Source organism: Solea senegalensis, linkage group LG11 (assembly GCF_019176455.1).
Source record: "Solea senegalensis isolate Sse05_10M linkage group LG11, IFAPA_SoseM_1, whole genome shotgun sequence".
In the NCBI taxonomy this organism is placed as follows: domain Eukaryota; kingdom Metazoa; phylum Chordata; class Actinopteri; order Pleuronectiformes; family Soleidae; genus Solea; species Solea senegalensis.
Window position 1 is genome coordinate 15,007,646 of NC_058031.1, and position 14,404 is coordinate 15,022,049.

Genomic DNA, 14,404 nt, shown 5'->3' on the forward strand with positions numbered 1-14,404 from the left:
TGTGATCTGACCTTAAAACACAACGACGATATGAAGAGCGGAGGAAGACCCCAGCCCCCTGATACTGAAAACCTGCTGTGTCCCTTGCTAAGAAACGCTATCTACACAGGTACATAATTTAAATCTCCAACTAGAATAAGACAAGTCTTTCATATTAGTTTAGTAAGCCTCATTTATTTTATCTCTACTTTTGTTTTAAGCACTGAATGACGAGCAAAGTTGAAAGTGAAAGTGTCACAAAAGATATGAAAAATGACGTTTGGAAAATCACCACTACAATTTGTGACACAAGATTTGCATCTCTGTGCCATTTTATGGATGTAGCATAGTAAGAAATAAAGAATAAAACATGTTTGAGACCTGACAGAGAACATAGATGGAGTCCATAATACAATTCCACACTGTGCGACATTGCAAGTGACCAACCCGGTTAGCGCAATGCTGGACGTGTTTGCGTGTACAAGTGGGTATGTGTGCACGTGTGTGTGTCTTGGCAGGCCCAGATGGCGGGCGGGCAAGGGGGACAGTGGGCCAAGTGGACAGGAAGCAGTAAAGGACAGTTCTGGTTACGAGGATCAGACAACGGGACCGACTGCGTTCAAAGCTACTGCCTGTACCGCACTCAAGGTGTGGGTTACACTCCTCCACACAAGGGATACACACAGACACACACACACACACATTCTGGTATGTATGCTCCCCTAAGTATACTGTAGCTGTGTGTGTGTCTCTCAGTATTTCAATTAACATGGATAGGCAAGACGTGCACACACATGCGGTCACACACAGACTCCCACATCACCGTCTCTTCTACCTCACAGATCCACTTAAAAGGGCTCGTATCAATTGTCAGTGGCCATGTTTAGTTGTTTAGGCCCCTTCTCTTCACTGATGAGGACCAGACCATGGAAAATGCATTCACCCATTAGCCACATGTTGCTTCTAATACTGACCCAATAAAATGCTATTCCCCCCTGCCACGCAGAGTTCATCTGGCGCACCACACAGAGAGAAGACAAATGGACAAAGGAAAAGGCAGGAAATCAACAGTTTATGAAGCAAACTGGAGGATACAGCGATGGACGTAGGTGAGCACGGCAGCGGCGGCGGCAAATAAAGATGTAGCAGTGCTAAAGAAGAGGGAAGCATGCGGGCCTGCTGCTAATTTCCCGCCCTGAGTGCAGTAATCTGAGGGGAAGATTAAGGTGAAGGAGTTATTCTTAACTATTTTATTAAGAGGTGCTTTAGGCGGTGGAAGAAAGGGCTTTAGAGCTCCTCCAGCAGCGTGCCATACAATACAAGACAAACATTTGCTGTTATTTCACCAAAGTACTCTCAGATGTGCTGGGTCGGGGCCTTGCCTTTTGCCGTGGAGGAACTTGGCATCAAAGTTCACTACAGTCCTCTGAAAACAAAGATCTGCCCTTCTTTTCAGCGGGTCCTGCCCTGAGCCCGTGTCCGGCAGATAAATTGCAAGGTGTCAAAAGAAAGGATGGTAAACCTCACACCTAGTTATAATTAAAATGGGAGAGACGTTCAGATGCAGAGGAAGCGACACATAGATTTACAGTATACCCCCCCGATATTAAAAATAAAGCTGCCAGAGGCGAAGTGCAGATCTGCCGATCTGAATAATCGTATTCATATTTTCATCTTCATACGACTTCACCCTCACTTTAAGTACCAACAGCTTTTAATGTTCCAAAACAGTAAATAATAATAATGAAAAAACGTCAACTTCATAATTTAAAATGTCTGTTTTGTTTATTTTGCTTTGTTGTTGCTTCATGATGCCATTCCTTAGACACTAACTGCTCTTCCACAGTTGGAAAAACAGAATGCCCCTGACAGTGCGTGTGCGCATGTATGTGGTCTTCCAAGTGAGCTTTTACTGCATCCAGAAAAAAAAGGAGGAGAAACACATTTATGAGGCCAACATGTCACTTAGTCAAAGGAATAACTGCAATACCAGGCCGTATAGTCTTCAGCTTATCCCAGTTTGACCAACATGCTGGTTCCAGAGAGCAAACATTGGTTTGGAATAATGTATTTCCTAATTAAAATAGCTTAATTGACATGTCCAAAAAAACCTCAGAACTTTGCACTGAACGGATAGGCAAAAACCACAGAAGTGGCCGTTTCAAACTCTCATAAAACACAATTCAGAAACCGGATCTTCCTCTTTCCTTTTCTGTACTCGTAAGGGAGGATGTGGCCTGACTTGATGAGGAGAGAGGTAAAGAGTGAGGGAGACATGAGACTTGGGAAGCCTCTCAAATACAACTATAAAGTGTAACCTCTCGGGCTTAGAGGCCACAACTCCGAAATGCAACTAATATCACAAATTAGTATCTGGGGTAAAATTAACCATGTGTGTTATTTCCCTTTGATGCCGGGATGATCCAACATAGATGTAACATCCAATTGATCGTGCTCACAGTCGAGACCAACAAGAAAGAAGTTCATGACATCATCCGAGTCCTTAGGTGATGATGTGTGAACTGCAGGAAAGAGCAGCTGTGGCTGGGAAACGACAGCAACAGAGAGATACTCAGGATGGCAGATAATGTTTGAGATGTCATTCCCCTTGACAGAAAGCAGGATTATATCATTTATGCTTCATAAAAATAACAATATAACAATAATGGTCATTGGTTTGACATGTTCAGATGTGACAGGATGTTTGTTTTTTTTAGGTTTTTTTTTTTTCTTTCTTCCTCATTCAGTCTCAGTTAAACCATTAGAGGTCAGAAGAAACACGTCTTAAGCTCGCTGGGACGTCAGCTTTCTAAGTTAAAGTCTGTGTTCTAACCGAGCTAATCCCAGTCTTAGAAGAACAAAGCCAAACTCTGCTATACTAGTGTAACTGGTCTGGGTGTCTGCAGCTCAAACTACCATCCAATTGGAGTCAATACAGGACATGAAACCACTCCTGTGCTGAAAAAGGGATTTTTGAGTGTGGGTGAAAACTCTTACTGTGTGTGTGTGTGTGATTGTCTGGTTTATTGGACAGAGTCCACCATGCATGGTCTCCAAATAAAAAGGAAGTTGATACACTGCACACAGTAGATCAGCAACATAACCGTTTCTCTCAAAAGTGTCATTTCATCTTACTTATACAGATCAAGATTAATCAATTCAAAACATCTGAAAAACATTCATGTATAATGTGGATCTAGGTAAATATATATATATATATATATATATATATATACATACATAGATATATACGTATATATATACGTATATATGTATATATATATATATACATACATACATATATATACACATATATATCTCTCTCTCTCTATATATATATATATATATATATACATATATGTATATGCAATAGCATTAAGTTAAAATTTTATATAAAATGACAAACTACAAGATCTCTTTCCTGCCTGGTTCGCTTCACCCACAATCCCACTAATCAAAGCACTGAAATGCTACTTATATACTCTTTAATTTCTTTAATACTAAACACTGCACCTCCCCTCAGAAAACCTCAAACCCAACATGTTGTCTTGTGCAAATCTGTTGTTGCAGCGTAACATTAAAAACACTTATTATACTGCACGACACTCTTCATTCTGAATGCCATTAGGTGAAAACCCATCTCGTCCCTGTACAGAGGTTGTACAATAAACACAGGCCGCGCACTTTGCCTCTGGGACCCCGAGCATCACAGAGACGCAATCTTGTAATAGAGCTATTTGTTTTCCTCAGAAAGCTGTCCAAATGCCCTCGCTGGGATCGCCGGCCTGCACAAAGGCCAGCTATGAATTGGTCAAATCCGTTGGGGCGGGTTATTGATTAGGCCTACAGCTAGTAGTAGTAGCAAATATGCAGCTAAATTAGAAATGAGTTTGTGTGTGAGCAAGACCGTGTGTGTGTGTGTGTGTCTACCAAGTTGTAAAAACTGCAGACTCCTAAAGGTAAAATGATTTTTAATCAGTTTTAGTAAAACCTATCACATAGTTTTGTGAAGGAGCCAATACTACAATTTATATTTTATTTGACTATGTCCTAAAACATGTAGGATAGTTTTTAAAGAAAAGAGAATTTGAGTCACCCTTTTGTGATTTAAAAAAAAAAATGTAAAACAAGAATTTAAATGTGTATATACAAGTGTGCTGTAATTAAGGCAACTCACACAATGTGAGACAATAAATCTGTAGATGCAGAAATACACTCCACCACCGACACCAAATTCAGTCATCGCTTGTTCACATCTGTTGCCCTCCCTCTTCGACATCTCTCTTTTCACCAAGAGCAGTTTGTCAGGGTCAGAAAGCAATTTAAAACCTCTATTAATGAGAGTCAGTGAGAGAGACAGAAGTGACAGAGGGAGAAGTTAAAGGGAGGGAAAGAAAGAAAGATGAGGTAGTGGCACAGAGAGAAGAAGAGGATGAGGAAGGAGGGAGGGGTAGGCTGGGGTGTCAGCCATCAAAGCAGGCCAGGAGAAAAGAAGGCCAGGTGCTGGTTGTGGGAATGTGCCGTCCACAGTTCCAGAGACCAAGTGTGCATTTGTGTGTGTGTGTGTGTGTGTGTGTAGGGGGTGGTGGTAATTAGCCAAGCCTGGAGGACAGAGAGAGGGAGAGAGAGAGAGAGAGAGAGAGGGCCCTCCAGGGCCCGTGGGGATAGCCCCTCCGAGAGGATACCATTTGCACTTCTACAGGAGCCGCCAGCCTCCGGGCCACAAAAAAGGGGAAAAGGGGAACTATGGCATCCTTTATCAGGCTGGACAAAGACGCCGCATCTTTTCAAAGAAGACTGAAGAAAGAAAGAGAGAGAGAGTGAGAGAGAGAAACTCCAGTGTTCCAGAGAAGGAGGGGAAAAGGAGAAGAGAAAAAAGAATCCAAGGACTGGTCAGGAGACAGGCGCAGAGAGAGATGCCAGTGTGTGGGTTGCAAAGCGAGACAGGAGGTTACGGTCACACTGGGACCCAGTCAGTCCTCCGAGACACCAGAAATTCACTCATGTCCCACACAAACATACTCAGATAACACATGCAGCAGTGTTACACAATGGTATTCCCATGTGCCAAGCAACAGAAAAACAAAATAAGGTAATTTGTAATCATCTCTACCATTTTCCGTCCAAGTCCCCATTCTTAGCGTGAAATTATGAAATGTCTCCCCGTACAGAACAATGGCTTTGCCACAAACGAGATTGTTCAGTTTGTTTTTCACTTCATCTCCTGGAATCTAAGTAGAGGCAGTTGATAAGGAGCCAAAATGGCCACTCTCACCTTTGACATTATCAGGAAATCTTAAGAGTTTTGCCCTCCTGTCGGGCAAAGGAAAGTGGAGGTCAGTGACATTACTTTTACCTATTACCTTTGGAGTAGGCCAACACAGGGGGGTGAATGGTGGCCTTTGAGGCTGTGCAGCTTTGTGTTCCCTGTTGGAGAGCAGCATGACAGCCATAGTTGAGTGGGGGTCGAAGGTCAGACAGGTCATGTGATAAGGCATTTCAGACCTGCATATAGGGCCCCAGACTGAAGAGGCCTGAAAAACCTCAAGACACCCCTCCCCCCCGTGTATATCTCCTCTTCCTTTCTCCCCGTCTCTCCCTCTCTCCCCGGACACAAAATGCCATTTGTTGTCCGTCAGTCAGTAGCGAAGGGCCCGGGTCGGGCCCTGTGCTGAAAGCTCCATTCACACACCCTCTCACCCAGGGATGTTTTTGCAATTCAATATTTTCACACGCAGGCAGCTTCATCGTTACTTTGGAACCGTACACTTGGCAGGATGAGGATCGGGGGGGCCTCTGGGACAGAGGGGCTGGGAGGTGGGGGGCCGGAGGAGTGGGGGTCAGCACAGAGAAATCTTAGTGTCGGGCGGGGACGGGCATACGTCGGCTAATGGGCCATCTTGAAATGTTTTAGCCGAGACCCCTCCAACACCTACACACAGGCAAACAAGCGTGTGCGCAATCACACACACACACACACACATTCCATCCTACTCATCACTTCACAACCAATCTGACTCCAGGGTAACGAGGAGGCCTCTTATTTCCTTCATCAAAATCTCTGCCCGAGACGTTATGTTTCTCGTCCACATGTCACAAACGTACCCCACTGTTGCACTCCAGTGAGTTTAAACATATGATATGTGACACTACTGCAGTAAAAAATCTAAATTCAACAAGACTAATGTTACATTATGTTGAGTAGTGTATTTATATTAGCCAAAACACTCTTTAAATGTGCTTTACCTATCTGTGCTATCACTTCTGGGGCAAACCTACTAGGAAACGTCACTACTCATGGTCAGAGACAAAGCTCGTCCACTAAAATGCAAACACACAGAGAAACCAAACAAGACAACAGTTCCCATGATCCCACGCTGCTTCCAGACACAGTCACACTAGGTCTTTTGTTATTCTTTTGATTGAGAGACATACCATACCACGTATACCATGACAAAATTTAGAAAGTCGTCAGTAAACTCGTGCTTTTTGTGATGACGTATTGGGCCATTTTACAAAGATTACCAAAGCAAACAGGAAACAACAGATCACAAGCCAAGGAACATCCAAAAAACAAAAGCATGAGCTACATGGAAATGTGCCTCATTTGAACCAAACCATTTCAGGAGATTTGTTCCAATTCCACAGCTGTATCACCAGAGGATTTGTTTAGCATACAGAGTGGCTGAGGTAAAGAGAGGGAGCTCTTAATATATTTATCCCGTGCACCACACTCTACTTAATGAAATTAAACCACACCAATAGTGGCCCTTTGTCTCTGGGGAGTTCCGTAATCAACATGCCACCAGTTTTCATTTTGTATGAAAATAAATGGCAGCCGGTGATATGGGCCTAATTGTGCTGCACTGGGGAGGAGCTGGGTAAGAAAGGAAACTTACAGCAGGGATGTAGTGCAGCCAATTTTCATGGACAGCGGCACTCGAGAGGTGGTCAAATAAGCAGAGGCATTCATCTGGGGACTGGTACCCCCGCATCGACACTCTCCCCCTTCCCTTCTCTTTCTATCCATCATACTCACAAAGAAAGTTAGCCAAGTATCAAACAAATGGAGAGCTGGTGAGTCTTACGCACTAGCGCTTGGCAGGGTCACTGGATAATGACAGCTCAATTACTGTGAATCTCCTTGTACATCGGCCCCTCCAGTTCAATCCCCACACCCGCCCCACCTAGCACGGCAAATTTGTCAAACTCACCCAAACGATGGGTCTGACAGTGTAATCGCTAACTGTCCCCACCGACATGAAAGAGGTCTTTATCTGGCCAAATCAAAGAACCTGATCTCTGAGAGAAAAGGGTGGTGGTGGGGTGTGGGTGTGTGTGTGGGGATGACCAAAGAACAGAAATGTCCCGCTTGGCCCCTGTGAGGCTTGGAGATGTCTCTAATCCGCTTTAATGAGACACTGCATGCCCATCTTTGTGGTAATGACGAATCACAGTGAGGAAGATGGTGAGGAGGAGGAAGGAGGAGTGGGTAAGATAGAAGTAGAGATGGAGCCAAGGCTTTGAACTGGCGGCCTGATGAAAGGGATGAAGGCGGGGGGAACTTTACAGCCACACTGCCTCTACTCACCACTGTCTGTGTCAGAGACGGGCAGACAAACAGCCCAGGGGACAGAGCAGTTTGTCCTCTTATCATATCTGGACAGGATGAGCCATCATCTGCTGTGTGTGTGTGTGTGTGTGTGTGTGTGTGTGTGTGTGTGTGTGTGTGTGTACGCTCGTACAGAGTCTGGAGCTACAATTTGAGAAACTACTGTGAGGAAAGAACATGAAGACTGTTTTCTTCACTGAAAATTAATTAGTTGTAACATTTCACCATTCTCTGCTGGTTCCTATGACGACTACATACCGAGTGACACTCGCTTGGTGTAATCGTCCTACACAGTGTGTTACTGCTCTATTAAAATATATATCATGTAATATACATCGATGACACAGCGAATGGCATTAGATTACATCTTATGATCAAAATATGTTCCGTCTCACACGTACGACTACCGTCGACCACTCTTTGTGCAAAAGGACCGTGTGTCTCGGTGTGAGGACAAGATTCTGTAAACAAACAGAGAACAGAGGCCACGGTGTGAATGAAAGAGAGAACAACATAAAGGACACAAGGTTCCGGAACGGATGAAAAGGAAAGAGCTGGCCGAGGACAAATGAAGAAATTAGAGGAAAGACAGAGAGCAAGGGAGCAAGTGAACGGGCTAACACCAAACAAATCGGGATTATACCCAGATAAGACTAGTCACAATGCTGTGCAATCCTGCGGATATCATAATGCAAGGAGGAATCATGAGGGCTGCTTAAGCACGCTAATTAGGGACCTGACACATTTGCCCCCTTGTTTTGCAAACAACACACACTGTTTAGCAGCGGGTGGTGTGCAGTCACACCAGACACACAGAGAGATAATCATTCATCAGCATAGTGAAGAAGCACAAAATCGGGTTTTTCCTATAGGATGACTGCAGCAGTCACGGTGGTGTGTTAGTTCTGAGGAGCGAGATGGAATCTTCTAGATATGGTCTATGGGACTTAACTCAATAAGCAACTACAGGTCAAGACAAAATGCATTTAGCTGCAGTGCAACGGCTTTCCTTTCTCCTTTCTTTCTGTTTTTTTCACACACGTCTTCAAATGCTGCTCAGCTATTTTTAACAAGACCCTGCCCCATTAGCAGGCCTGAAAAATGAGGGCTATGAGAAGAGACAAAAAACAGGGGGCTGCTAAAAAAAAAACATCGGGGATATATCTTAAACTGTCTCAGGCATGCCACAGACGCCACTGCCAAAGGACTGGGAGATTGCCGTGTTTTTTTTACAAACATGGCGGATGAGGTCATGGTGCAAGGCGGGAAAGGGGCACATTTGCCAAATGGATAATGTGAGGTCAACATATCGTTGGAATGAATGGGATTTAGAGCCATGTGCAAGGGCTTAATGCACTGGTATTTGTATGTCAACTCAATATTTGACTTAGCCAGCATAAGACCATGCAGGCAAGATGCGTGGGGCTAAATCATGTGCGTGCGTGCGTGCGTGCGTGCGAGAAAAAGAGTGCGCGAAAGAGAGAGAGAGAGAGAGAGAGAGTTCTCTGCTGTGTGTCCAGGTGTAAGAAATGCCCACCCATCGCTGTGCTAGACCTGGCCAAGGTCAAAGCTCGGAACAGTGACAGGACCTCCAACAACTGCTCAAAATGGTGTGTGTCATGCACACATACATCTACACCCGTTCTCTCTCTCTCTCTCTCTCTCACACACACACACACACACACACACACACACACACACACACACACACACACACACACACACACACACACACACACACACACACACACACACACACACACTTAGTGAGCCAACACACTGCCAGCTCCTGCTGTTTAGATGACATTTACACTCAACCTTTTTAGTTTGTGATTGATTGGGGTTAAATCAGACCAATGCCCAAAAATATGTCACTGCTAGGTGTGTGTGTGTACTTGAATTTGTTGCCTCTTTAGGGCCTTTTTCTGGCATAAACACTGACCTTCTCAGGACCAGTAGTCCAAAACCTGGTCCTACTGAGGCAGAACCTTATTTCTGAGGAAGCGGTTACGTTTAAGAATAAGGTTTGAATTGTGGTTAGGTTAAGGTTAGGGTTAGAAATGAAATAGTTATGGTTAAATTGGGGGATAATGCTTTGTTGAAGCTGTCCAACAGAAAAGGAAGGCAATGCAGTGTCCTAAGAAGGATAGCTGCACAAACCTGTGTGTGTGTGTGTGTGCAGATCAGTCATTACAACATTCGACTTTGTGCTCCTGAGCAAACCTCTTCCCTTTCATTCTCTTGTAAGCACAGCGAGATACTGTATCTGTGTGCAGTACTGAAGTGACAAAATAAAAAATCTCACGTCTTTAAAGTGTTGCCATGGAGCTTGGCCGATGTGAGGCCTGTTGCAGGATCACAAGGCCAAATGATATAACAAACACGATATCGTATGAAAAACACGATGCTTAAAACAGCTGAACGGTGCATGAACGTGATCTATGTTTTTTGCAGGCGCATTCGGATCGAGAGTCGCTCCAAAAAACCCCCGCAGTCTTTGACGTCTCTATTCTCGGCCAGAACGGCAGCACATTTACAGCAGTAACTGTCTGCACAACAATAAAAGCATTGAAATCACAGTCAAGGAGGAAAACGGGGAGTCGTGCTGTAGTTAGTGAAAGAAAACATTTAAAAGTGTTCAGCGGAGAAGTCGTAAAAAGAAAATACCATTTAAGCAAATCATTCTAATATATCAGCTGAGCTATCCTCCAATAGATTAATCTTCCCTCTTTACAGCTTTAGAGCTCACAGTGTAACACGTTCCTTGTATTTAAAGCATGTCTTCGGTTTATGGCCTGCACAGGTGGAAGAGATCATGAAAGTTGTCTTTATTGGCCGACTGTTCCAAAGATTTAGGACTGAGCAGAAGCAAAACTTCAGACTGCACTGTCCTCCACATTTCAAGGTAATAGGAATACTTTACAGGAAAGAACGTTTTTCCTGTAAGAGTCTGCTCTCACAGAACATTTGACGATATGGTTACAAATGGCAATACTTCTTTATTTGTATCGTATTATGTGAAACAAATGTGGACCACATGTTACTGAACCAGCCACACCGAAAGCTTAACCTAACTTTAACCCAAGTAACTTCACCTACGACAAATTCATTCATTATGAACAGGCACATTTATGGCTATATCACTTAAAGGGGGATCAATTGTTTTGTCTTGTGTGAACAGGATAAAGACGTTTTGTACTAAACACGCAAATGTAAGGAAACAGCTCAAGAAATAAATATAGAAAAAGGACCAACAGCCTCACTGCTCAATGAGGAACCTACTGTAGACTTCCATAATCCAGTACTTATGCAGCATATGTGGCTGTGCCAAATGTGGACTGATGCAATTAGTTAGGCTACACAATTTTTCAGTCCTTCAAAAATTGACACAAATGGCTCTAAAACTGGTCCAAATGTTGAGATCAAAACGTTCCAGGACCAGGAAAAAGAAAGTGAACAGAGTGATTCTGTAACACAAATCTGATTTTACAAATCCTGTAAAGCAACTTGTTTTCATAACAAGGTGGTGAACACTGGGAATGGCAAAAGAAAAAAAAACAGAAAAGAAAATGTACAGAACCCACATAAACAACCTGACATTTTCTAAATCGTCGGTGAGATTAGCACACAGCAGTATTTTTTGACTGAGGGGGTGAAACTATAAAACTGCACTGAGTGATGGAAAGATCATTCACATCACACATGATGCAAATTAACTGCACAAGTCTCACGTTTCAGGTTCTTGTCTCACACAAAAAGGCCTGAAAAAGTCAAATTAAGTTTTCGCAGGAATGTTCATTTTTGCATTATTACCACTGCCCGTTAGAATAAATTAAAAAAGGGATATTTTTTAATGCCTATAGGTGTCTAATGGCACTGCTGCATCAGCAAAAAGTAAAACCTAAGAGTCATCAAAGAATATGTATTTGTGTTGTTTCCAATGGCTGACGGACGCTGTCATGTCAAAATATATAAGCACAAGAAAACTGAGATTCAAAGGTTCACGAGGCGTAAGAGCAACCATACATTACAGTGACAGACCAGCTCCTCCGTATTTGATGATCCTATCATTTTTATGTCGGGGCTCTAATCTGTGAACATGGAGCAGTGCTATCTGACACACATTACAGCTGCATAGCAGTAATACATGGGAGCCTGCACACGCAGGACCCTGAGCGTTTAGCCAGAAGTTCAACATAGCTACCATTGTTGGTTTTAAAGTGTTATGGGTTGGGTTTTATTACTTCTGTCAAAACATCAGAAGCTTGTTGAGCCAGGCCAAGTTCATGACTGGGAGTCCATCTAATAAGGGCCTTTAACACAGAGATCAATGGAAGACCTGCCAATTACTACATACAACAACAACAAACACAACAAGAGCAGACAGAGGACAGTGATCTAAGTTTGTGAGCGTTTGGATCAGACTGGTGGGCTGCACTATCAGCAAAATAAGAGAGAGAGAGAGACAGAGAGAGAAAGACACACACAGAGAGAGAGAGAGAGGTTGGTGGTTACCTTTCATTGCCTTGATAACGCAGATGGCTTTAGTAAATAAAACAGGTTTAGAAAATCAATACTGTGCGCAGAATGGAAATTGAGTCAGCCCCTATCGGTTTCTGTGTGTGTGTGTGTGTGTGCGTATGTGTGTGAAAATATATTACACGTCCCTGTTTTAATTTTCATTTCTTTGTGTGTGTGTGTTAAAGCTGCACGTGGGCAAAGTAGCGTTTACCACAATAAAACCGCCGCAAGTGTCCATTTCTTCACCAATAAAACAGTCGCAATTATGGCGCACAATTATGCACACACAAGTATGGAACAAAAGAAAAAAAACAACTAACTTTCAAATTCCCCTAAAAAAATCAAAAGAAAAATCTATTCCCCTGTCACTTTGGTGTCATATTTTCTGCAGCACTCTATTTATCGATTTATCGACTAAATAAAAGCAAGTCTTATGATGTTGTGGCTCCAATGTAGCCAGTGCACAATAATAAAAATGTGTGTTTAAATATTTTAAAATCAAACTGTCCAGTAATCGTTAAAAAAAAAACAAAAAAAACACACACGATGTCACGTTCAATCATGTCCATAAATATGTTAAATACAGGGCGAGAAGGAACACGCTTGTAACTAAAGAAATAATAACAACAATAAAATACATTCACTTAAACACCAAAACACACTAATAAAGACAGTTGATTCTGCGGAGTCACGGGGTGTCACGACCTCTGACCGTGTTGTCCATGTGCCCAGAGAAACACATGTGTGCATACAAGTTGAAAAATAAAATGACGAAGCATGTGGTGCAGAGTGCTGCAGGGCCTCCTGAGCTGAGCCACAGGCGCGAGACACACAGAGGTTCACCTTTAAACGGCAGCAAAAGAAACGAAGAAGGCAGGAATAAGGGGACGGTGTTTTTTGTTGTTGTTTGTTTTTGTTTTATTCCCACGCGTTGTATTCAAAAGTTGTGGGCCTGCATGTTTTGAATGTTAAGATTTTTTGGGAGTGTTGTTGCTTTTTCTCCTTCTGTCGCTCATTTACCAGACACAGCACATGTGAGGAGGCCTGTGTGTGTGTCAGTGCTGCGGACACTCCGGCGTCACAAAGCCAGCTATTTGTGTTCATTAGCACCAGGATCAACAGACTATCAGGACTAATGTGGAGATCAAGACCAAGTGCAATTACTGGCACCAAGCAGGATCCTCGACGTATTCAAGTATTTTCACTGCAGAACAGCTCAATTACCGTTCCTGCTTTTCTCTCCCTCTCGCTTCTCTTTAATTTATTTATTTCTTTGTCTCAAACTCCTGCGGTAAACTTGACCCCCTGTGAATAAATGATGAACAAAAAGTTCATTTAAAAATATGTTATGTTGTGTCACGTGTTATAATATACTTCACCTTTTCTAAAGTAGAGCGAGCTCGTTTAAAAATAAGCAAATATTAATTTCGTTTGAGCAGGCTGTAAAAAAAAAATAAAAAATGAAGACGTGTGTTTGATATTAAGATCGAGGCTCACTTTGAATTAAGAAGGCCAGTGGCTTTGGCAAAGTTACAGAGGGTTTTTTAAAGGCCTGCACACATGCAGTGAAGCATGCAGCACAAAAACAATAACATGTAATAAGAAAATTATTTATCAATAAGATTTTAAATATATTGTATATAAAAGCTGTCCTCTGCTTTGGATCGGCGTTTGTTTCGGTTTTCCTTTGACTAAAATGGTAAACACAGCGTAGATAAAATATTAGAAAATACTAATGATTTTAAATGAACTGTCTTTTGAATTATCTTTGGATTTTTTAATTAAAAAAAAAAACAGATTGACCCACATAAGTGGGATTCGTGCAGGACCAAAGACGACGTAAATAAGTGCAGTTCACACATCAGCCCTGCACCAAACAATGAACAAATGTCAAACAATAAACATGCTCCATTTCCTGCACATGCTGACAAAAGTGAATACATGATTTCTTTTTTGTTTTGCCCCGTGTGACGCGAGCAGCAGCAGTCTTTCAAGTATAGTATGGACGCCTTCTTGCACAACACGCATTATTGATTGGCATTCCCTGGAGGAGGAACCAGTCCACAGCAGTCCGTGGGCCCTGGGACCAAAACACCGTGAACGTGCAGCGGTGCCCACTGCTGCACGAGCAGCATCGACTTTAAAAAAAAAAAAAAACCCAATCTGTATTAAAATGTCGCTCTTTCAGTCTAAATTCACCTCCTGGCGTCTCCGTCTGCGGGTGAGTGGAAAAGGAGTGCGCTCAGCTCGGTGTGAGCAGAGCAGCAGCTCGCAGCACAGCAGTGCCACAGC

General features: G+C 42.9%; 1 protein-coding gene across 1 annotated transcript in view; it reads right to left on the reverse strand.

Moving 5' to 3' along the window:
- prdm16 (PR domain containing 16) overlaps positions 1–14,404 on the reverse strand; it is a 159,471-nt gene that overhangs the window by 144,270 nt on the left and 797 nt on the right. The window lies entirely within an intron of this gene.